Source organism: Spermophilus citellus (genome assembly GCF_964194105.1).
Source record: "Spermophilus citellus genome assembly, chromosome: 7".
Classification (NCBI taxonomy): Eukaryota; Metazoa; Chordata; class Mammalia; order Rodentia; family Sciuridae; genus Spermophilus; species Spermophilus citellus.
The window spans coordinates 146,804,148-146,828,105 of NC_138188.1; the positions used below are offsets into that span (position 1 = coordinate 146,804,148).

The 23,958-nt window shown below is 33.3% G+C and overlaps 1 pseudogene across 1 annotated transcript in view; it reads left to right on the plus strand.

Moving 5' to 3' along the window:
• Positions 1-4,858: 4,858 nt before the first annotated feature.
• The window catches only part of LOC308653419 (oxidoreductase HTATIP2-like), a 41,275-nt pseudogene continuing 22,175 nt past the window's right edge, over positions 4,859-23,958 (plus strand). The window contains exon 1 of the transcript in view: positions 4,859-4,930. The product of the transcript in view is annotated as an oxidoreductase HTATIP2-like (transcript). The remainder of the gene's footprint in view (positions 4,931-23,958) is intronic.

Sequence of the window (23,958 nt, forward strand, 5' to 3'; positions counted from 1 at the left end):
GCTTGAAATGGCTTTCATTTCCTCACTTTGAAACAAACAGAGAAAATAAACTAGCAATTCTGTGTTTTGAGAGAGCCTATTTAGTTAATTTCCCTATTGAGAATTTGTTAACCATAGTCAACTATCTTAGCTGTAATTGCAACTACAAATCCCTTTGTCAATGTAACACTAAAATCATGGACTCATATATACAGAGTCCTATAAATTATGATTGGAACTATTTAGGTAGCCATTGTAGAATTTTCTCTACCAAAAGTAGAAAATACTTGAGAAGGAAGATGTATAAACATTCTATTGCTGCCTAACAATATTGCTACATGCTTAACACACATTTATTCTACAAATTGAGGGTGAACAGTTCAGAACTTTGTCAAAATCTTTGTCAGGATCTTTGTCAAAAATAAAATCAACAAGCCCATTAGATCTGGATTCTAACTTGGAAATTTGACTAAAGAAGGTTATATATCATGTCTATGTTATGTTGATATAATTGAATTCATTATGGTTGTGGGGAGAAAGAATTAATTTTCTTAGCTTTAAGGTTAAGATTGTTATTTGTAGAAGGCTTAGTTTCCAGAGCTTACTTTCTTTCATTCTTTTTTTTTTTTTTTTTTGGTCTCTTGAGTACTTTCAAAATAACTATTTGCCTCACAGGCCAATGAGGAAAATCACTTCCTACAATGAGCATTGCAATCTTAGGTAATGCAATATTGCACATGTCATATTTATCTTCTATCATTTTTGTCTTATTCTATTAGCTAAACTCAAGTCACTGACCAGTCCCATTAAATACAGGAAATTACGCAAAGGAGTGAATGCTAGGAGGGAGAGATCATGGAGGAGTCATCTAAATGTTTTCATGGCAGAAAAATTTTGATAACAAAATAAAAATTGGGAGGAACATGTGGATGTGGAAGTAGAGAGAGGCAGGGTAGTGAAAGAGAGGGAGTGCCTGATGATATGAGGGGATAACTTGACACTTATTCATTTGAACTGATGATAGATATGGGAACTCCTTGAGCTGCTTTATCTAACATTCAATCGACTCCATGTTGGGTTTGTGTGTTTGTAGTGTAGTTTGAGTTTGGTTTCTGTCACCAGCAACCTCCACTGATAGGGGATCATGATCTTATACCAATAAATATGAATTTTCAAACATATATGAACAGTTAATGTTAGCTATTAAATTATAATTCTTAAACAGAAATAAAAATAAACACAAATACTAGATTGAATTGCCATATGAAAATAATAGAAGATTATTTCAGCTGAAAATTATCTTTATTATCTCTCCATTCAAAAAGTCATTTCAGAAATTTTTTTTCCATAATAAAGTATATATAAATTGTAATTGGGTCAATAAAATTGTTAAATGAATTTTTATGAAAATAATATTATTTCTGAAACTGAAGGTAAATCATGAATATAATCATGATTTAAGAAATAAAACAAGAATGAAACTTCAAATTATTACATTATAAGTGATACCTCAGATGGAAAAAGAAAGAGAATGCTCAGTTTTCTTAAGGCATCAAATACCTAGGTTGGATGTGAAAATTTAAAAAAAAAAAAAAAAAAAAAAAACATAATGAATCAGGAGCAAAAGATCTCAATGGGAATGTTCCAAATTATCAAGATTTTTGCTTACTACATTAAGGATGTAATTTCTGAAGTAGTTAGAAAATATACAGAATTGCTTTTTAAGAGTTTACAAATCATATTTTGAATTATATGTATCCTACCTGTCAACAATGTAAAATGATTAACCTTGATTGATAGCTAGAACAGGCGTAAGTCAATTATGAGTTTCTTGAATTAGATTAAATGAATAATGAAAATATGAAAAAAGCAAGGAGCTCCAGCTTTGATATTTTCTGGCTGATATTTGGAAATTATCGATATGTAGATTACAGCTAAATCCAAATAAATTAATATCATTTTGAAGTGAGAGATGGCATTTATTGGATCCCAGTGAAAATTACAAAGTAATTATCAATAAGTGAAAAGAACATGAAGATAGTTGAGTGTAGGTGGCCAAAAGAGTTTTGGGAAGGAAGCTGTCATCAGTATGTCAAATTGATCGTAAGAAAAAAAAAAAAACACTTTAAATAATAAAAAGTTATCAAATCCTACATTGCACAGTAAATAAATTACTTTTACAAAGACATCTTTGGAAAATAAATTTGAAGATAGAAAGCATGGTGTAGTCGTTGAAAAATAAATATGAAGAATTTACCTTCAGTTTGACATTATCAGTCTTGATATCAAGTATCATGAGGTCATTAGGTGGAGAGAGAAGTAGACAGAATATTGTCTTGGAGGCAGGGCAAGAGGAGAGTGATCATAGGAAATAACAAGCCTTAAGTAAAAAGGACTGAGAAACATCTTTTCTTTTAGTCTTTTGCTTAAATAATTACTAAGCCCTTGTATTGGATGTGTTGTCTGCAGAAGAGAAGCACTAGTGTCACTTAGGAATCCCAGGGCTTTCCCCAGATCTTCTGAATCAGAATTTATGGTTTAACAGCAGCACCCTGTGAAACTTTACTCTAGACTGTCCTGGTGCACAGACATATGGCTCAACACTTAAAAAGAGAAACTTTCTACCAAAGCTTGTGACAAGTTAGTGCTCAATTTACAGTCTGGAGCACATCAATGTCATACATCTTTTACACTAATGCCACTCATTTTCAAGAAAACCATCTTCTTGTAAAGAGTAAGTACTTCACTGTAGACAACTGATAGGAGATATACCTGATTATTGTCCTTACGTAAACAATTTCTGACTATCTTAATTCTGAAATGTGTTCATAGCTAATTAGTTTTCAGTAGAGGAAAACAAAACTGAAGAGGGGAAATGTGGCTAAAATCTGCCATTAGAGTGTTCATTAAGAGTATCATGAAAAGCAGCAGCTAAGAGGCTCTGATTTCCTCGTGGGTAGAACTAATAGACATCCAAATATTTCCTAAAGAATAGGTCTCCAATCTCCCAAACCATACCCAATGTTAATATATATGATTGAAAACAATTTACTAATCATGAAGCCCATGCCCCCCCCCCAAATTCTATAGCAATACTATCAACTTTAAGTTATATAGGTTGAAATGAAGGTTCTGATTTGCTGAATCTGTAGCACCAACAACACTAAGAGTTTTCTAGTTCTCAGGTTACATTAATGCTGCTAGAGCAGCCTTTATTTGATTGACTTGTTTGCATTTGTGCATCTGCTGTGTCACTTGTAACTAAGTTTTCTTCATGGAGTTGCTTGTCCCAAACATAAATGTTTTTGCAAGACTCCTTTGCAAGACTCCTTTAAACAACAGTTGAATAGTGATATAGAGTGACTATTTATGTGTGGCTAAGGAACTCATTTGTTCAGGTAGCTTACAAATTAGGATTCATATTCTTTGCAACTTTCCTGAAAGCAAATCTGCTCTGGAACTACCTGGATTGAGTACTGTGGGAGCAGGCGCGCACAATTTCTACACTGAAATAAAAACCAATGCTTCAGATCAAGATGACTAAGTCCAAATTGCCCAGAGACTTTTACATTTTACTGAAACATCAGACACAAAGAGAAAAAAATAAATATCAAATAACCTTCTATTTCATTTATGTTGCAAATAACTTACATTTATAAGAATCACTTGTCTGTAAAAAAGATAGAGTGCTGCTTAAACCTTCACAAGCAAAGCACAGTGAAATAGAGACTGTTATTGTGTTGATGAAATGTCCCTTATCAGAACATATTCACATTCCACAGTTCTGTAAATAAGTCTCCATTGTTAAAGATAAAGGAAAAACTATTACTTCAGACAGCCCTCTAACCGGCTGTTTGACAGAAATAAATAATACCAAAAATAAAATAAATAAATAAATAAAAGCACAGTATGCTAAATATAGACTCTTAAGTACTCCAAAGTTACACTAAAAATTAGAATTGGCACTCATGAGTATTGGGCAAGATGAAAAGATCCTGATTAAATCTGAATGACTCTGCTTTCTAATCATATCAAGTAAGACACATAATTTCTGAGTCTGTTTGCTCCTTTAAAAAATTAGAATAAAGATTATGTTTCTCTTCCCTATGAAATGATGAAGATTTAATTAAAAATAAAAAGGATATTTGCTACAAATTACAGATCATTACATAAATGAAAAGAATTTATGATATAATATTTGAAACTGAGGAAATAAAGTAATTCCTATTATCAATGCAAATTAATTAAAAATTCTACATAAAAATAAATTCTAAATGATAATGAGTCAACATACAGATTTTTTTTAAAAAAATGCATTTGTTGGCTTATGGATTGATATATTTTATAATAAAATCTAAAATTAAGTCTATAATAAAATCTAAACATCAAGCCAAATTCAGATTTTTCTCTTCAAATTCATTAAAAATATTGCCATGTTTTGTCATTTTCTATTAATGTTTTAGCAATCAGTTAACACTGTATATTCCTGTATACATTATTACAGTGTGATCTAACTTTTTATTAAAATGTACTACTTTAAAATATCTTAAGAAAAAAAATATGGTTTAAAATTATTTTAATTGGAGAAACAATTTTGATGGATAGTAATCATATATCTTCAACCTTATGACTACATAATGGAATCACATGGATTAGAATAGAGAAAAAAAGAAATCTTTATTAATAAATTTTGCATTTAATTTTATGGATCTTTACATAATGTAAAACAACAAAATTTTCGTATGTGCATTAAACAGACAGGGCAAAATGAAACAAACATTTTTTTTTTTTTTTTTTTTTTTAGATTTGAAATAAACCAAGGAAAGCCTAGGAAACAATAGAAAGAGAACAAAATAAATGTTGGTACGCATAGACTACAATGGAGATCCTGTTGAAGAACTTTTCCAGTTCAGTCTTATCAGAAGACCAGCATAAGAAAGACAAGGCCCAGGTAAGAAGCTGGTGTGGTAACCCTTTACAATTCATGAATATAAAGATTCACACTTCATGAAAATTGAACTCCAATTCTCTCCCTTTTTTTTCCCTCCCCCTTGCCCCTCATAGCCTCTTATAATTTTATGTATCCTTGAAGGTCTCCTACCATTTCCATATGCTTTCCCTTCTCTCTCCGTTTCTCTCCCCCCATATGTAATGCTTTAAATAATCAATAAAAAATTATTAAAAAAAAAAAAAAGAAAAAAAAAAAGAAAATTGAACTTCATAAATCCCACCCTGAACTTAAAAGATAAAATAAGATTGTTACCTTTATATTTAGAATTTGAATTTTTACTAACAAAATATATGACTTTAATGTGTTTTCAGGTCAGTAGCCCCTAGGCATTTGGCTTCAGCAAATCCAAATCTTCTGTAAAAAAGAATCCCTATCCACCCCAATACTAGGACTTACTACTGAATTACTATTGCTCAAAATCACCCAAATTACATGCTTGTAATCCCAGTAATGTTGGAGGCTAAGGCAAGAGTATTGTGAGTTCAAGGAGAGCCTAGGCAACTTAGTATCAAAATAAAAATTAAAAAATAAACTGAGGCTATAACTCAGAATCAGATGGTCCCAAGGTTCAATTCCAAGTACTACAAAAATTTTTTTATTAAATAATAAAAATAATCAAATAAATAAAACCTGTATTGCCAAATTGTTACAGATATAGCATATATGTTACAGAAGAATATCACAAAAAATGAAATTATCTTTCATTTTTGAAAGAAAATTACTTTTTCTTTGTATTGTCCTTAGAGGAGTTTTAAAAATTAGGTAAGAAAGTACAAAATAAATATTTAGATCATCGTTTAAGACCATATTTTATTCAGGAACATTGTTGACTTCTAGTACGTAAGTGTAAATATGGCTTCTAATACCTGAGTGAAAGTATGTGGGGGAAATGAAAACTTCAAAAGGCACAACAGTTTTCTGATCCCTCTGTTAAAGCATAATCTCAAAGTTGCTCTATACTGTAAAGATGCCAAGTTTAGGGACCAAAATGCTATCACTCTTCAGAATTTGAATTCTAGTCAAAAAGTCACACTTATTCCCAGCCTACCCCTCCACCATGGGCTCCGCAGCAGGACAGGCTCCATGTCTCACGGAAGAAGTGAAGGTCATTCTTCCTCACCTCTTCCCTCTCCAGAGCCCCTGAATTACAACACTCTGGATTCCACCATGAGGAAAGAGCTGAAAGTCAAGGTGTCTGTCCTCCGTGAATTGAGAGTAGATGACTCTTTCACATTCTCCAGCCTGGTTCTTCTATATATGAATCATCTCCAGGGACAGAATTTGCCTGGAGATGTTTATGTCTGAACCCTCTCAATTTCTGATTTTAATTCATTTTAACCCATGTAAAACTCCCATGTTTTGTTCAGTTTTCTTCTAGCAGATTCACATGGGGGTAGAGTTCATTGTAGGTTGCCTGGACTAACACCGCTTCCTTAGGTCCCTGCTGGTCCTTGGGTTCTGAGAGTCTTTTCCTCATGGAGGAGTCAGCAGCATTGTGCATGGCTACACCAGTTCTTGCTCTCACCCTTTCCTCTACTTTCTCGGTAGGATATTTGCTCCATCTGACAAATAACCACATTCTCATCTATGTTGTCTCAGCTATTAAAAGCATTTCCCAATTTAACACCCTGTCACACTCTCAATTTTTCTGCTTCCCACCGTAGGAGAAAATGAACACAGGGGAGTTTCATGTCACCTTTGTGTGTTTAAACCAAAATAGGACATGTTTTGCCCATACTCATTACTGGTACATTTAAAAAACAAACAAACAAAAAATAGATGAACAAAATATAGAGTTACTTGCCATTATACAAACTCAAGGTTGAATAACACATTTTTCTTATGTTATCTATAATATTCACAATGATCATGCACTTATTATGTATATAAATTAGAAATAAAATCAACCACAATGTTTATTTTTTTTTTAAAGACAAGCAAGTTTAAAGTGAAAGAGAAAATTCCCTCATTATGCGTCTCAGGGCTTCTGTTAAGGTTTTCTCATTTTTTTTTTTTTTTTTTTTTGCAGAATTACCACCTCATTCTCAAAAATACTGCTCATTTAAGATCAAGAAGAGAATGTGGGTTTTAGAAGACATTGCTTCAATACTCAGTCAATTTGAAGATTTTTCATTCAAGTTTGAAGTCAGGGAAGCATGTACTTGTGTTATACTCTGTACTCCTTTGTATTATCAACAAAGTTAAAATGCCTTGTAGACTTCAGTGGAAAGTCTTTCAACTAATATTTTCATTTTCTGAACAGGGTAAATATGCTTAGCTAACTACATTTGTTAAGGTTGGTATTTTAAAATGCTATCAAGCCTTCAGAGTGCAAAGGATCTTACACAGGGTACAGAAATGGACAAAGAAATGCATTTGTTTCTGACCAATTACTACGGTTAGTTATCTCACAAAATGCAGGATTCCTTCAAGGCAGTGTTTGCCTCTGAAAACTCATCTGTGCTGAGAGTGAAATGCCAGAATTCTGAGTTTCTTACACATATTTAATATATGACAAACCATATCCTAGATCTGTTCAATTAGCAAAATAAAACCGTGACATGCATTGATCCTAGTAAGTATGTATTAAGATTGAGAAGCTACTTGTAATTTTAGTTGCTTACGAAACTTGGAAAATTTTAATTATTTATAAAACAAATACAAACTTTTTTTTAGAGAATGAAAATTCAATATAATCTAATGTAGGTGCTCTTCTGAATGATTAATATAGAAATTGCTTATGAGAAAATCCCTTCCAAAAATTCTAGAGATAAAAACATAACATTTTTGTAAATTATTTCCCGTATTTTCAATAAAATATTTTCATTAATAGACTATCAGAATTTCTACATTTAGCTGTACAACCCTTCCTATAAGAGTTAAAATATTTTTGCTGTCACTGTCTTCACTAGTTATCAGCTTTTCTGTATAATTCTGTGCACATATATGAATGTGTACATATAAGTATATATGTCTACATTTTTATTTACATATACTTGTAATTTCTTGTCTTAGGTTACATGCACCTAGAAACAGAGTTCATATTAATCCATGCCCTTATTTTACAGATGTTGCCATGGTGCTGTATTATCAACAATTATTTCCACAGTGGTGAATAATTCTACTGTGTATTCTCTAGGAAGAATATGACATATAAACAAAATAATGTATTCCATATAATGTTTTCTTTTCAGGTAAGAAATTATCATTGTTGAACTGAAATAAAAAATGCTTTCTATGTGTGCTTTATATCTGGATTACCATTGAGCTTTCTTACTCTTACCTATCATGGTGTCAACAATGCCCAAGAAAGAGTTTGCAGCATGCAGATTAAAGATATAATTAATAATTAATATTTTAAATGAAGAAATGAAGGATTCAAAAACTCTATTGAACAAATAGTATATAATTAATGATGCTTTGTTAAATACCATAATAACACTGCCAGATGCTTTGCAGTTTTAGCTTTATGCAATCCCAGTTCTTTGTCATTGTCTGAAAATTAAACAATAAAGTATTTACTTTTGTAATGATATAAATTAAAACTCACTGGATAAACTACTCTGTTTAAGACAGCATTTAGTGTTTCTGCTTATAGTATTCAAAATATGAATGAGTTAGGTGAAAATTTCAATAATTATTCATTCAATGAAATGCTCATTAAAAGCTCATGAAATATCAGGAACATATCTAACATGCTCAGTCTATGAAGAAAGGTTTTTGAGGGCTTGACTCGGTCTCCTGTCCAGGGTAATTGCCTACCACAAGGAAGACGGAATTGGGAACTGTGAAGGTGTGGTGGCTGGTTTTTGTTCGATGGGTATGTGGAGGTGTGTCTCCCTGCCTGTCCTCAGGGACAAGGTGTAGTAAAAGTTGCTCACTAAAACTGTAATAGGGCAAAAGCTCCAATGCTGAAAATGTGTTAAGTAAGCTACAAGAAGCTAATGTGGTTGGAGAGGAGAGAATGAGGCCTAACACACAGGTTCCTATGAGGTAGAGGAAGTACATAGCCAGACAATGAAAGACTTTCCAGTAGGCAGTAAAATTTGCTAAATTTAAAATAAGAATCATTATATATTGCAATACTTTGCTCAAGGGCTGTATTCTATGTAGTCTTTGTGATATAAATCCCTCTGTCTCAACAGAATGTTAGAAAATTCTCATTTTTCTTTTTAAAAGTTAATTAGAGGGTGCACTGTGTCATAGCTCTGTTTAAAAGTCTCTAATTACAATGTGTTAAGTAACTGTGGTGTGATACCATGCTGAGTGTGAGACTTCACATTTTTCATGCAGATTTTCTTTAAAAATGACAAAATTCTTTTAATGTAAAAGGGGAGGTGTGATAAAGAGTCACAGTAGGAAAAAAAAGTCAAAGATACAAAACTCCTATGTGAATAATTGAAAACATTCATGCATTGTATACTTAACATGAATTTAATGATGTCAACCATCATTGACAAATTTTCTGACAAGTGGAGAATATTGTGATATTTAGTTCATTTTGGCAATTTCATATACCAAACTCTAGATAATATTTTTACATTAACATTTTTTTGGGGGGGTATTAAACCCAGGGACACTCGACCACTGAGCCATACTTTATATTTTATATTTAGAGACAGGGTCTCGCTGAGTTGCATACTGCTTCACTTTTGCTGAGGCTGACTTTTAACAGGCCGTCCTCCTGCCTCAGCCTCCTGAGCCACTGGGATTAGAGGCAGTCACCACGGCACCTGGCTTACATTAGCTTTCTAGACATCATCTCTTTCTCCTTAAATTTGTCTCAAAACACAGAGAAGAGTATATTAGGTAGAACTCTCTGTTGGCCCTTGTGGCGAAAGGATTCAAACTTGGATTCCCTGCTTCAGAAGACCTGTTTAGCAGCTGTTTGGCAGGGATGTTGGAAACTTCTTTTGACTCACAAAACCTCTAGGTTTAGATTTAGACTGGATCCCCATCTTCGTTCTGAAGTGTGATTTTCTCTGCTGCAAATTCTGAGTCACCTAAAGAATTATGTAAGTATATGTATTCCTATCTAACACTCTCAAAGCATTCTCCATTTAGCAGATAGAATCATCTAAAACTGAAAATGAACCCCTCAATTTTGTGTGTGTGTGTGTGTGTGTGTGTGTGTGTGTATGTGTGTGGTGCTGGGATTGAACCCAGGGCCTTGTACATGTAAGGCAAACACTCTACCAACTGAGCTATATCCCCAGGCCCCTCAATTGCCTTCTTAATGTACCAAAGCCAGCATGTTTCAACTGTATTTATAAAGCAAGCTGTAAATATTATTGAAGAAATAAGATCTTAATTTGCTGCCCTCAGTAATGTGTACAGTCACATACTGATTAGTTCTCACCCTTCAGCCATGTGCCTCCATTGCATGCTAAACATACTCAACATTACCTCTCTCATTCTGCCAAGTCTCTGCAATTACAAGCAAATTCTGGGGACCTTTTCTATTCCAATGTCATATTCATAGATCCAGGGAGGCTACTTTAGCAAATAACTTAGTCAACTTTCTTCTGTAAAAGACCAAATAGCTTTTTAAGATTTAAAGCCTGCATTAGCCTTCTTATGCCACCATTAAAAAAAAAAAAAAAAAAAAAAAACATGGATTGGGAGGATTAAACACCATACAATTTTACTTTGCATACACAAGTTTTATACAAGTTTATTTTGAGGTTGAGTACCTGTAGGGCTCTCTTCCTGGATTGTAGAAGGCTGTCTTCTCATTGTGTCATCAAATATCTGAGACAGTGATCTCACTAGTGCCTTTTAAGGACATTGATCCTATAGATTCAAGACCCCACTCCTAATTTTGCTTAGCCATAATTACTTCTTATTGGCCTTATGTCTAAACACCATCATATTGGGAGTTAGGATTCAATTTTTGATGCTCAGGGGGAAACTCATTTTCTACACTGTGTGCCCACTATTTCAATGTACCCTTGTTCTGTAAAGCAACATTAGACAATCAGTACTCAATACATCTAACCTTATTACAAATAACTTGTATCTCCAAATGTAGATTACAAAATGGACTTTACCTACAAGTTTTGTTTGCACACTGAGATGGTTTAACTTTCTAAAATGTGGTTTTAGAGGGTCCTTTTTAGTCTCCTCTCTCTCTAAAAACTCATTGTAATCATATTTCATGCATATAGTCAATCACCGTTTCTAAATTGTCTTGTTTTTTAGCCTATATTTCTAAAAAATATTCCTGTTTTAGCAGAATGAAGCCCCTGTTGGGAGTTACTTGGAAACACTGGAATTTGTATTTCTGGATACATATCACCACCCTTTCATGGTTATCCTTTAGCTGAAGTGCTCCAATGTCTCCATGGGATGTTTGAAGAGTTAATTGACCCCACATGAGTCTTGGACAAATAAGTCAGTTATAAGAGCAATAACTATAACCAAGCAAATTGAATCTTCTAACAGGTATGCCAGCAAAGACAACAGATTTTCTAAGGGGCAGCTATGACTGAACTTTGGAAAGCATTGCTGAGCTAGGTGTGTTTTTACTGCAAATGGTGTCAGGATTGAGTTTCACAAGAACTGTATTTTGAGTTACTACCTCTGAGACAAGAGAAGACACGTTTAAAAATACATTTCAAAAATTTGTTCCATGTCACCAGAAATCTTACCTAACATGGAAATTCAACCTCATTAAAAGTCATTTTAAAGGATATATATATATATATATATATATATATATATATATATATATATATATATAGCAGAGAAAATACAATTGATTCTGGAGTAAAAGTATGCTTTTTTTTTTTTTTTTTACAAAGGAAGGTAATTAATGAAATCATTTATTTTTCTCTAAACTATAACTGTATTGAAATAACAACAATGTCTATTTTTCCTTTGTGTTATAGGACTATTTATATATTTGTGAATGTAGATATTTACTAATTAGAATATTGGTGCAATCTTTGAATGTTATGGTCCTAGAAAGAAAAAAATTTGAAGGTTTTCAGATTAAATATTAAAGGGAAATACATTAATATTGCTGGATACAAAATCACTATACAAGTGTAAATATAATTTCTATTCCTCTGCAAAACAAACAAACAAAAGTTTTTAAGACACAAGAGCAAATACCTGGTGGAAAACTTCTTGATATATTTGACCATTTTAAAATACAGAACTGCTCAAGAAAATCTAACATATGAGCAAGATGTGGCTGTACTAGATATACAGGACAATTGATACTGATGTACATGTTTCTTATATGAATGTGGAGTTATTATTTTTACTTCAAATTGTTTAATAAACAATTTGTGTATTTTCCTATAGTGTAAATACAACCTCATCTATAGTCCATATAGTAAATCCTTATACACAAGCAAGAAAATTGTGGTTACTTTAAATGCAATATTGTTATTATAATACTGTAGTAATTTTTTGTTTGGTAAAAGGCTATTTTTCTCTTATTTCAGTGTGTAGATGCACTCCATACTTTTGAAAAAGATTATGTAATCTTTACTGTTTAAAATGATTTCCAGATTATTTTTGCATATCCTAAAAGAAAATCTGGATAATTGAAAAATGAGTTATAAAATTCATCTCAATATTTTTTCTAATTTCTTAGTATTCATATTAGATATATCACACTTGTTTAACACTTGATACTAGTAACCACTTTAAGTCTAACAGAGTAATAAAGGAAATGTGGAAAAATCTACATCCACAAATGGGCTAGGATATTAAATTGATAATCAGAGACTAGAAGTGAGAATACTTAATATCAATGGAAAGTACTGTAAATGTTAACATGCTTTAATAATCTGTGTTAGTCAGCATTTCATTATTGAAACCAAAATACCTGACAAGAACAACTTAGAGGTGAAGCAGTTTGTATTGGATAACAGTTTCAGACGTTCAGTCCATCCATGGATGATTGACTCCATCTCTTTGGGGCCCAGGATGAAGCAAAACATGGTAGAAAGATAGTGGGGTTTGAAGGATGTTCACCTCATGGCAGCTAGAAAACACGGACAGAAAGTGAGGTGCCTGGAAAATAGAAACCCCATAGGCACATCCCCACTGAGCTACTTTTCCCAGTTATGCCTCATCTGCCTCTAAAGTTACCATACAGTTTTTCTATTCAAATTATCAATCCATGAAATGGATTGATCTACTGATTTGTTTAAAGCTTTTAGAACCTTATTATTTCAACTCTGAACATTCATGCAATAAAACTCAGGAAGTTTCTAAAATTGAGCTTGAGGTGCTTCTTTCTATTGTGATTTTATATGTAATCTTACCAAGGTAATTGGATGACATTGATATTTGTTTGTTGCTGCTAGAGAAGAGATCCATAATAAGACTATATTCCTTTTTTTCATCCCCAAGAAATGGCTAAATATTCATGTTTGTGTACTGTAAGATCTACTTAAGGGTTATATAAATGGCTTTTGAGTTGCAACACTGAGAAACCACCAAAGTCTAATGAACTGGGAAAGATTTCATCTCACTAATGTAATCTGAGGTTCTGAGGTTTTGGAATATGTCTTTGAATTAAAACTCAATAAAGAGGACTCATGTAAAATGCAACACTTAAATTCCCCAAAGATTTCAGCATCCTTTTAAATAGACTAAACTATTATACAACAGAAAAAGAAAGGCCAATAAAGCTGATCACCATGCACAAATGATTAAGAAATCCTTCTTTCCCATGGTAAGATAACTCTTAAATTCCTACTTCCAACAAAGGATTAAGCAATTATGAATGAGGTTGAATTTCTCATTACATCAGCATGGGAATTGGAGCACGCATATTATTATAGTAGAAAAATGAAGATTTTTATTGTTTTCTGAAAATAATCTATATAAAGGATTTTATGTTGATTTTTATCCCTGGACCTTTGCCCTGCCCACTATAGAAGCATATAACCAAAAAATTCCTTCAAATTATAGGTTTTATGTTAATCTAATATCTGAAATAGCTATAATTCAGCAGATTACAGTGTATTAAATCTCAACCATCCACTAAAACTGCTCATTTATTTAAGATGTTGAGAGCATAACTTTACTCTATGTGCTGTTTCAACATTGAAGTTTCAACAATATCCATAACAGAAAAGGTTGCTGCTCTCATGGATTTGATATTGTAGTGGAAAAAAGATAATAGTCAAATGAGAAGTTGAATAAGCTAGAACATATTAATTATAAATATAATCAGATACAAAATAAAATTAGTAGTATAGCAACTACTCTACACATGTAGGCTAGTCTATGTTTTTTAAAAGATTAAAAAAGTTGGGAATAATTTTTATATAATGATAGACCAGGAATGTAAAACAAAACAACTTTCACCAATGAAAACCTACTTTCTATGGGGACTAATGACCTAGGAAGAGAAGAGAAGGGGATGATGTCAGAGATGGAGGCCAGAGTAAGGAATGTGGATTTTATTATAAATGCATTCAAAAGTCACAGCATGGTCTTACTTTGATTATTTATAGTATATTTATGATGCTTATTTATGACAGCTATGTGAAAAGTCATATTAAAAGAGGTGTCAAAAAGTAGGATCCAGAAATGACAATTTTCAGGGTATTTACCATTATTCTGATGAAAATATTTTTTTTATTAAGCTGTCACAATGTAACCTAAAATCATGACTAATCACTTATTGATGAAGCATTTTCTAAGATTTTTTCACCTGAGTTATAGAATCAAAAATGGGCATCTCAGGCTGAAGAGTCATTACATCTCCTAATAGGAGTTCACTGTCAAGCCAATATCTGATTTTTTTGGGTGAGTATATCTAGCAATTTATGAAAAAGCAAGTTAAAAACTTCACAAGGGGGTATATGCTTCCTCCCCCCCTTTTTTTTTTTGTTTTGGGGACACAAAGATAACAATTTGCCTTGACAGCTAGAGTTCAGAGATTAGAATACTGTATTAACTCCAAACTCACCTGCTGCTCATAAATGCTAGAGGGGTTTATTTCACTCTGTAACTGCAACTTTCCCCCCTTGAAATATTGGAACTATCTCCTCTGGATCTCATGAGGTAAGAAATAACAAGCAAAGAACATAATACCTTATCTCTAACATGCCTTCAAAGGTGGAACCAGTAAAACAATACCACAAAGCATTTGTTTGTGTGGTATTTCTTCACTCCAGGGTTTGGTCAAAGCTCAAGCTTATGTTACCCTTTCAGGGATGAAGTCACAGCTGCCCGGCCATCCTGACATATCTTCTGGCTAGATGATTGATAATGGGAAGGTGAAACTGAAATGGGTAGGTGAGAGCTGGGCAAAAGCTCACAAAAACAGCCAGTGTCAAGTGTGTGTGCTGTCTCACATGCACACCATCTCTCCATGGCTGTCTCCCTCTCTGCCTTGCCCCACGGTCCTCATCCCTCATAAATATGAATCAACCAGGTCGCTACTGATTATTTACTCTACCCCTCCACAGGATAACATGTTCCATACTACACTGTTAGCACCTTTGTCACCTCTGTACCCAGTGTCCAAAGAGAATTGGTATTTGAGTTCCTGTGCCCAATAGAGTAATAACAATTCAAATCCTTATTTCCTTGAAGTTTCTGAGCAAGATCTAATGGAGTGGGTGAGAACTTGGAGTCTAGTGAGACCTTGGCTCTATTTAACTTTAAAGCAGCTGAATTTTTCGTGGACAAATATAAAGGAATCAGAGGAATATTAAGAAAGTATCTCTGAACCAGTGGTGGAGACACAATGGGTTTTATGTTCAAGACCAGCAACTAGCCTCAGGAATCAAATGGCACTTCCTTTCCTTGAGGAGGAAAGAGAGAGAACTGCAAGCCACAATCAGGATGCTTGGGTCAACTATATTCCAGCCAGTAAGCATCCTCCCAATTCCTCCTTAAAGGGACAGACACTGAGGAGAGAATGATTTTCTAAATACTTGGCTCAATCTGTTTGCTGCTAATAATAACTGGATTATCAAACTCCTGCCTCCATCTTTCTTCTCCAGCCAATTATGTTTATGATAGGTGATGGTATTTCACTTCTTCATCTAAATTTATACATATATATATATATAAATTTATATATATATATATAAGTATATATATATATATATATATATATATATATATATATATACTTAAACACTGAGCCACATCCCCAACCCCCACACTTTTATTTTGATAAAGGGTCTTCCTAAGTTGTTTAGGGCCTCTGTAAGTTTGTGAAGCTGACCTTGAACTCATGATCCTCCTACCTCAGTCTCCTGAGTTGCAGGGATTACAGGCTGGCATTTTATGTTTATATTCATTTATTGTAGTGTAACTATGAAAAAGTGCTTTATGGATCAGAGACATACAAAATAGTTACTTATAGAATATCTTTCATTTTTGTGTGCGTGTGTGTGTGTGTATGTATGTGTGTGTATGTTTTTCCTTGTAGTACTAGGAACCCATGGGACATTGAGCCACCTCCCCAGCCCTTTTAGTTTATTTATTTATTTTTTATTTTGAGACAGGGTCTTGCTAAGTTGCTGAGATTGATTTCAACTTGTGATCCTCCAGCCTCAACCTCCCTCATTGCTGGGAATACAGGTGTGCACCAGCGTGCCCTACACTTACAGAATATGTTAACACAGGTTGCACATAAAACTGTTCTACCTTGTGGACAACATGGTGAAGACCAAATTATCTTGTACATACAGCATATATATGTGGTTTAAGATAGGCACTCCAAATGTATGAATCTCAAAACTTTCACAGGACATAGGACAGTTTGTATATATTTCTTCTTCTCTTTTCATCTAGACAGAGAAAGGGAAAACTTTGTATTGTTAAAAAATTCTCTTGAGGAAGTGAAGGGAAAAGTTCTTAAGTTTTCAGCTCTCTGGAATATAAATGAATGGGTCAGGGATTTATTTGCCTTTTGTTATGTAAATGATCACCTATAGGGATAATTGATTTAAAATCTCCCCTTGGTATTTACCTATAATTTCAGAGACTTGCTTCCACTTCCTCATTTTTCTAAGACAGGTTGGGGGTTGCTGGTACTTTTTGCCTAGAAATTGGTGACTATGCAAGAAGTGTGAAAATATTCATATTCTTTCCTGACACAGATTGATTTCTATACTGATGACATTATGCGGATAGCAAGCAATGATCTTCTCAGCAGATAGTTATTAAATGTGTACTATGTGCCAATACGGGCGATAAAACATCACACAAGGAGAATAACATCTTTGCCTTCACTTGAGGAATTTCAGTGGAATAGGGGACAAACAGAACTGGAAAAACATGGTAAAGCAAATAGCACTTTAATGTCAAAATCAGCAATAAAATATAATTAGAGAAAAATCTAGGAATTGTGGTGACTTGGGAATTTTAAAGAAAAGGTGGCCAGAGTTTACCTTAATGAGAAAATGGCCTCTGAATAAAGATATTTGAAAGCAAGAGCATGAACCTTAAGGATGTCTGAAAATAAGCTCAGGTAGAGGCACAGGAAGAGCAAAAAGCTACTGGTAGGGTCATGTTTGTCTACTGGATGAGTGACAAGGATAATAGAATGAACAAGTCAGAGCAACTGGAAGAGAGGGAACATGAAGTAAACTTATGACTAGTCATGTTGCTAAGTTCATTTCATATGCAGTTAAATGTAACATATTTCATACACTAAACAGTCAAATTAGGGGTGCTAATTTTACTAGCTTCTAAACATGAAAGGATTGGAAACCAGATGATTTCTATACAGATAAATAGGTTTTACATACTTTGTTGCAAAGAAGCAACCTAGGAAAGTCCTTGTTGTTAAGATCCCTAAGCTATTACCAAAATTCACACTCCTTCTCTTCAGCAGAAATTGTTATAGCTGGGCATATGACTGCCAGATTATACTTCTTTCCATGCTCTTTTAGAATTAGGTGTGGACATGACAATTAAATTATCACATAAGGCATGCACGTGGAATTAAACAAGACTTGACCAATAGGAACTTTGCTGTTCCTCCATATCTCCATGATCCTGAATCTAAAACAAACTTAAAAAGGCTTTTTTCTTCCTCTGTTCTCCTTTCTCCTTATATCCTTTTCTCCTCCAGTTTCTTCGTTAATTCCTTCCTAGCATCCTTCCCCTTTCTATTTTTCTTCCAATAAGTGATTCATCCACTTCTATGTGTTACATAGTTTACTAGGTGTCTAAAACTCAATTATAAGCTAAACCAGAATCTAACCTACCAAGTGGAACTTACCACCACATATATGGAAGGATCATGATAAAATAATTATAGGTATAAATATCACACTGGACCTGGGATAACTGTTAACAAAAGAGAACTATCTTAGATAAAAATAATTTTAAGGGAAATATTGCAATAAATCATACTGTTTAAAGGGATTTACATGATTTTCTGAAGCTTCATAGCCATATTGCTTAACATAAGTTACTTATTCATTGAAAATTTCATATTTCTATTGGAAAAGAACTGTGAAAAGAAGACTTCACATAATACATGAGATGACAGTTTTAGCCATTGTGAGGTGGAAAATTATAACACATGGAAAGTTCATATACATTGCTCTGCTACAACATTCTCTGGTTGTAGTGAATGCTTAACAATTTATGTGATAGGTATATTAAGTCACTATTTGATATTTTCTGAGTCATCTGGAAGAGATCATGAGAGTGTGGTAGTGGTGTGTGAACTCAGAGAAGTTAAATGAGTCAAAAGTCCTTTTCCCAGAGAGAAACTAGCATGTGTACGAAGAGGTTAGCTTCCAAATCTTAATTTAAAGAGAAATCTATGAGGCAGAAGTGAAGTTATTATTGGTAATCATTCACTCATTTCAAAAACAGTGATTGTTAATGACTCTTTGAGGAGATACCATTAATTTGTCATGTTAAAGAGTCTACAGGTCTTATATTATTAACATTACAGCGATTCTGAGGAAGGTGACTGTAACATTATTATGTCAAAATCATGTAAATGTGAATTGGAATTCTTAAGTGTGATATGTTAATATCATATTTCATGTTAATATCAAGATTTGCTAAAGAAAATGGGAGATGATGTGACCTTCAAGATCTTTAAATGAGATAATGCAATTTTCATAAAGATGGCCAATTAAATATGAAACCAGAAGGGAAACATTATACTCTCATTTCAACTTAGATCAGAAGGATATATTTAAAGAACCATTAAATTCTCCTAATAGCAGTTCAATTAAAGTTGACATAACATACAGAAATGTTTTCCATTTAAAATTTTTCTTTAAAAGTTCACTGAATGGTCTGAAAGTGTGTTAGAATAAAACCTGGAAACACTACCAATAAAAGTAGCCAACTGGAATATTTAACAAGTCAGCAAAAGCTATGTTTCTGAGTACCTAGAGAAAAATATTATTTTTAGAAATGCACGTTTTATAAGCACCTGATTCATGTGCAGGAGTAAAACTACGGTCAACAGAAGTATCGGAAAAAAAAAAAGTGAAAAAACTAGGACCTTAGAATAAATGAAATATTTTGGGTAAGAGTAAATAGCTGTTTAATAGAAGTAAATTCAGTTTCCAAATTAAAAGACATCTCAGTCCAATAATACCCCAAGAAAGATGCCCAAAGGAAGATATATGAACAGGAAGTGACTATAATTTTAGAGTAAAGAAAACACTCATCACTGGAGCACAGTAGTCTTTCCCATTTGGGGGGCCTGAGGACAGGAAGAATGTGAGATGTGTTACAAAAGTTGAAAAGTCTGACATTGTGGATAACAGATTTCAAAGGCTTTGCAAATAAAGATATGTGAAACGTCTTTACTGTTATTATTGTCGATTGATTAAGCTTTGAGGCGAACCTTTCCATTACTTCAAAGTGGAGCTAAAATAAACAAAATATCATTGTAAACATTGACCATATCCAGCGCTAGAAAAATATTGAGGGTATCAATTTGTGGTTTAGGATATCTCATAAAATTTAGGGGAGAGACATACTGTTCTAATGGAAATATTGTTCTAACAACTGGTAAATAATAGAAGCTTTACGTAAATTTATATTTCTTATTCTGGAAGTTTAATTCTACCTGGATGTATAATGGTAAACTTTTATTACGTTTATTGAAAAAGTTATTTAAATAAAAGTTTTCATTGATTTTATCCTCACTGAAACCTATTTTGCAAAATGGACCATTGAAGTGATAAAAATGACTTCTTCAGCTTATTTTACTATGAGTTTAACCTGAGGATCTTGTCTGTGTGATTTTCCAGATTACAGCCATTTTCCTCTGACACATATATACATAAAATATATCTCATATATCTTATGTGACCCAATGATCACAATGAATAGGGCCTGAATTTTAAATTGATATATTAACATTGTTTCTTAAATTCTATTTAATGTGTGCACAACCATTACACAAATAAATTTGTGATTTTGCAGTTATTTCCACCTTGTTGAATAAATCATTTCCCTGTACATGTGATACTCAAGGAATCATATGATTGTGGAAAATGTTCAAAATGTCATTTCCTCATGTAGCTTTGTACACAAAGTATGTGGTGATTACAGCAGTCGGGAGGCATAGCAAAATTGTCAGATCTAACGTGCAATATCATTATAATTGTTAATATATGATGACTACATATAACATATCTGGAAATGGAAATAAATGGTCTATACCACATTAATTACAAATATTACCACAGGGTACAATTTTTAGTTTCATATATCATTAACAACAACTAGGCTTCCAATGCCTACTCAACTAATAGACTTCATTACCAATTGATCTAACCCTGTGGCATAGGTTTATGGCTTCTACTGGGACCTGTTAATAATTTACAGAGATAATAAGCATGTGCTCTCCTTGCACCTTTCTTGTATTTCACCTCCCCACTCTCTTCAGGGATGTCAGTGTGATGACACTGAGAGGGGAGCAGGGTTGGCTTAATAGAGCTTTAATCTTGCTTTACAAAATCTGCAGTTTATTCAAGTTCCCCAAACATTGTTTATTCAGGCTTAAGTTATGATGTCATGTTAATGTTATAAAATTTATTGCTGTAATCTCAAAGTGTACACTTGAAACTCTATGATAAAATCATATTTAAGAATAGCACAGTTTTGATATGAAAAGAAGGAAAGCAAGGAAACAGATTCCCTTGACTGACACGATCATAGACTATTATAAAGACAGAACTTTTTAAAGCAGTTATGGTTTTTGTAAAATGAAAATGAGATTTTAATTCAATCATTGGTAATAGTCATTTCTAAATATAATTGAGCACACTATAATTAGAAGATTAATTTGTTCATGAAAATCAAATTTGTTGACAAGTATTTTGACGGCTTCTGTATAAATAATATATACAGGTGATGTTCTAAACTGAAAGAAAACATACTTTATGCAAGACTCAGACTAGTACTTTATAAGTATTATGTTATGTGATCCTAGAATAATCTTATGACATAGTTGTGTAACCTCATTGTTTTATTCCGTAATTTAAATAATATTTGTTAAGGGTATACCTTTGATTTTTTAGTTGTGGATGTCATAATAAATAAAATAAATACTTACTTTGAATATATATAGTTCATGTGGGATTAAGAGTAAGCAAAGAAATAAATGATAGGCAAATTTAAGAAAATGTTAGTGCAACATTGTGTAAGTGGTTCACACACAGATTATAAGGAGATGTTTTTCTAAGACCCTTATATTTGAACTGATTCCTGAATGACTGAGTCAGAGCCACCTATACAAAAACTAGTGGAGGAGCCTGGGGCTGTAGCTCAGGGGTAGAGCGCTTGCCTGGCATGTACAAGGCACTGGATTTGATCCTCAGCACTACATAAAAATAAATAAATAAACAAAATAAAGTCCTTGTGTCCATCTACAACTAAAAATATTAAAAGATACGCAAAACTAAGTGGAGTAGGGGCATATTGAAGAAAATGTGCAAATATCTTATTGTGGTAATTAGTGGGTATTAGTGAAGAACTAAAGACATTTTAAAGGATGGTATAAGAAGTCTAATATCTAAGTAACTGAATTACCAGAAGAAACACTGATATATAGAATGGTAATAGTTAAGTAGATTTAAAGGTTAAGAATTTTTCTAAACTAATGTAAGAATTTTTAAAAAATTCAATAAAGCATTGGAAACCTAAGCAGCATTAAAAATCAGTGTTCAGCCAGGCATGGTGGTACACTCCTATAATCCTAGTGGCTCAGGAGGCTGAGGCATGAGGATTGCAAGTTCAAGATGAGCCTCAGCAATTTAGTGAGGCCCTAAGAAACTTAGAAGACCCTGTCTCAAAATAAAAAAAATAAAAAGGGCTGGAGATGTGCCTCAATGGTTAAACACTACTGGGTTTAATATCTTGTACCAAAAGAAACAACAACAACAACAACAAAAACATCAGAGTTAATGGATTGGCAGGGAGTGGAAGGTGGGGGGAAATGTAGCAGCTGATGACAAATAATTAATGTGAATTCTAGAAACAGAGTGAAGAAGACAAGACTCAGGCCAGGCTTTGCTTCATGTATGACCTGGGCTTACTCTGTCCCCTAATTCATGATTTACACATGCTGAGGATCTATATTTCATAATTATTTCTCCTGTCAGACAAAGGCTTAAAATAGATCTTTCATAAAGCAAATAAAAAGCTCCATGATGTAACCTAAACTAACTTGAAATTATATACAGCATGCATATGTTTGAATATCTTCAAAATTATTAATTGCATTACTATGCTCAACTATTCTGGGCAATTGTTCTCACTTGAACAAGAAAGTGCATTATGTTTTTAGTTTTAATGTCATAGGTAAAACTCCAGATAACCTCTGTTTGAGCTGCAGACTTGGAGATGTTTTCTCCATATGCTGGGACTTTACAGCACATTAAGCTGTTGGTTCATTTAAGAAGTAAAAAAAAAAAAAAAAAGAAAAAGAAAAAAGAAAGAAAAAAAAGTGTGAGCTCTTGTACAAGAGGATACAAGATAGCACCTTTCATTTATCTTCACTTCACTAAAATTTAGATTGTGAGCATGAAGTCACCTTTGAAGCACTCAGGTTAAAGTGTATCTTAAAAATGCACTAAGGAGGGAATATTCTCTTAAACACTTGCTATTTAAAATAACAGTTACACAAGCCACTAAATCTCCAATATGTGAATTGTTGATTTATGAAAAATCTCCATACCTTATGTCTAACATTCCAAGTTTCCACATTTGCTTTCTTAAATATTTCCCACATCTTTCACCTCCTCTCCAACACTGCTGCCCAATGGGTCAGTTTCTCTCTTCAGTCTTGGCCCATTCATATTCATCACTGTTGATAATTCATAGTCACCATGCCATTCTCTGATTTAAAGTGGCCCTAACGACCTTCTGATATTTTTGTGGGATGGGTAATGGGGATTGAATTTAGGGGCACTTAGCCACTGAACCACATCTCTAAACTTTTTTGTATTTTATTTAGAGATGGGATCTCATTGAGTTGCTTAGTGCCTCACTTCTGCTGAGCCTGTCGTGAAATCTTATCTTCCTGCCACAGCCTCCTGAAGATTACAGGCGTAATCCTCCTGGGATTATAGGTGTGCAAGTGTGCCTGGCCAACCTTCTGATTTTAGCAAATTCCAGTGCTTAGCATTACCTCCAAGCCTTGATCTCTTCTTAACCATGATTTTTCACAAGTGTGTTTCAACCATATGATTGTTAACATTGCTGAAGTTTCAGTAATTACTCTCTTATGTTGTATATTACAAACATAAGGAAGATGAAAATATATTACACCTGCAGTATTATCCTTAATGTTATACCTGATGAGAATATAGGGTTCTGGAAAAAACTCATATTCATAATTCAACCCAATATCAAAAGGATCCATAACACCAGATTCTGGTCAGCTTCTCATGTCTACTCACACCAACCAAAAGGTGTCAAAATGAATGCAAGTCACAAGTTTCTTTGCAAGTTCTTTACATGATGGGATGTATTCACTGAGCACTTCA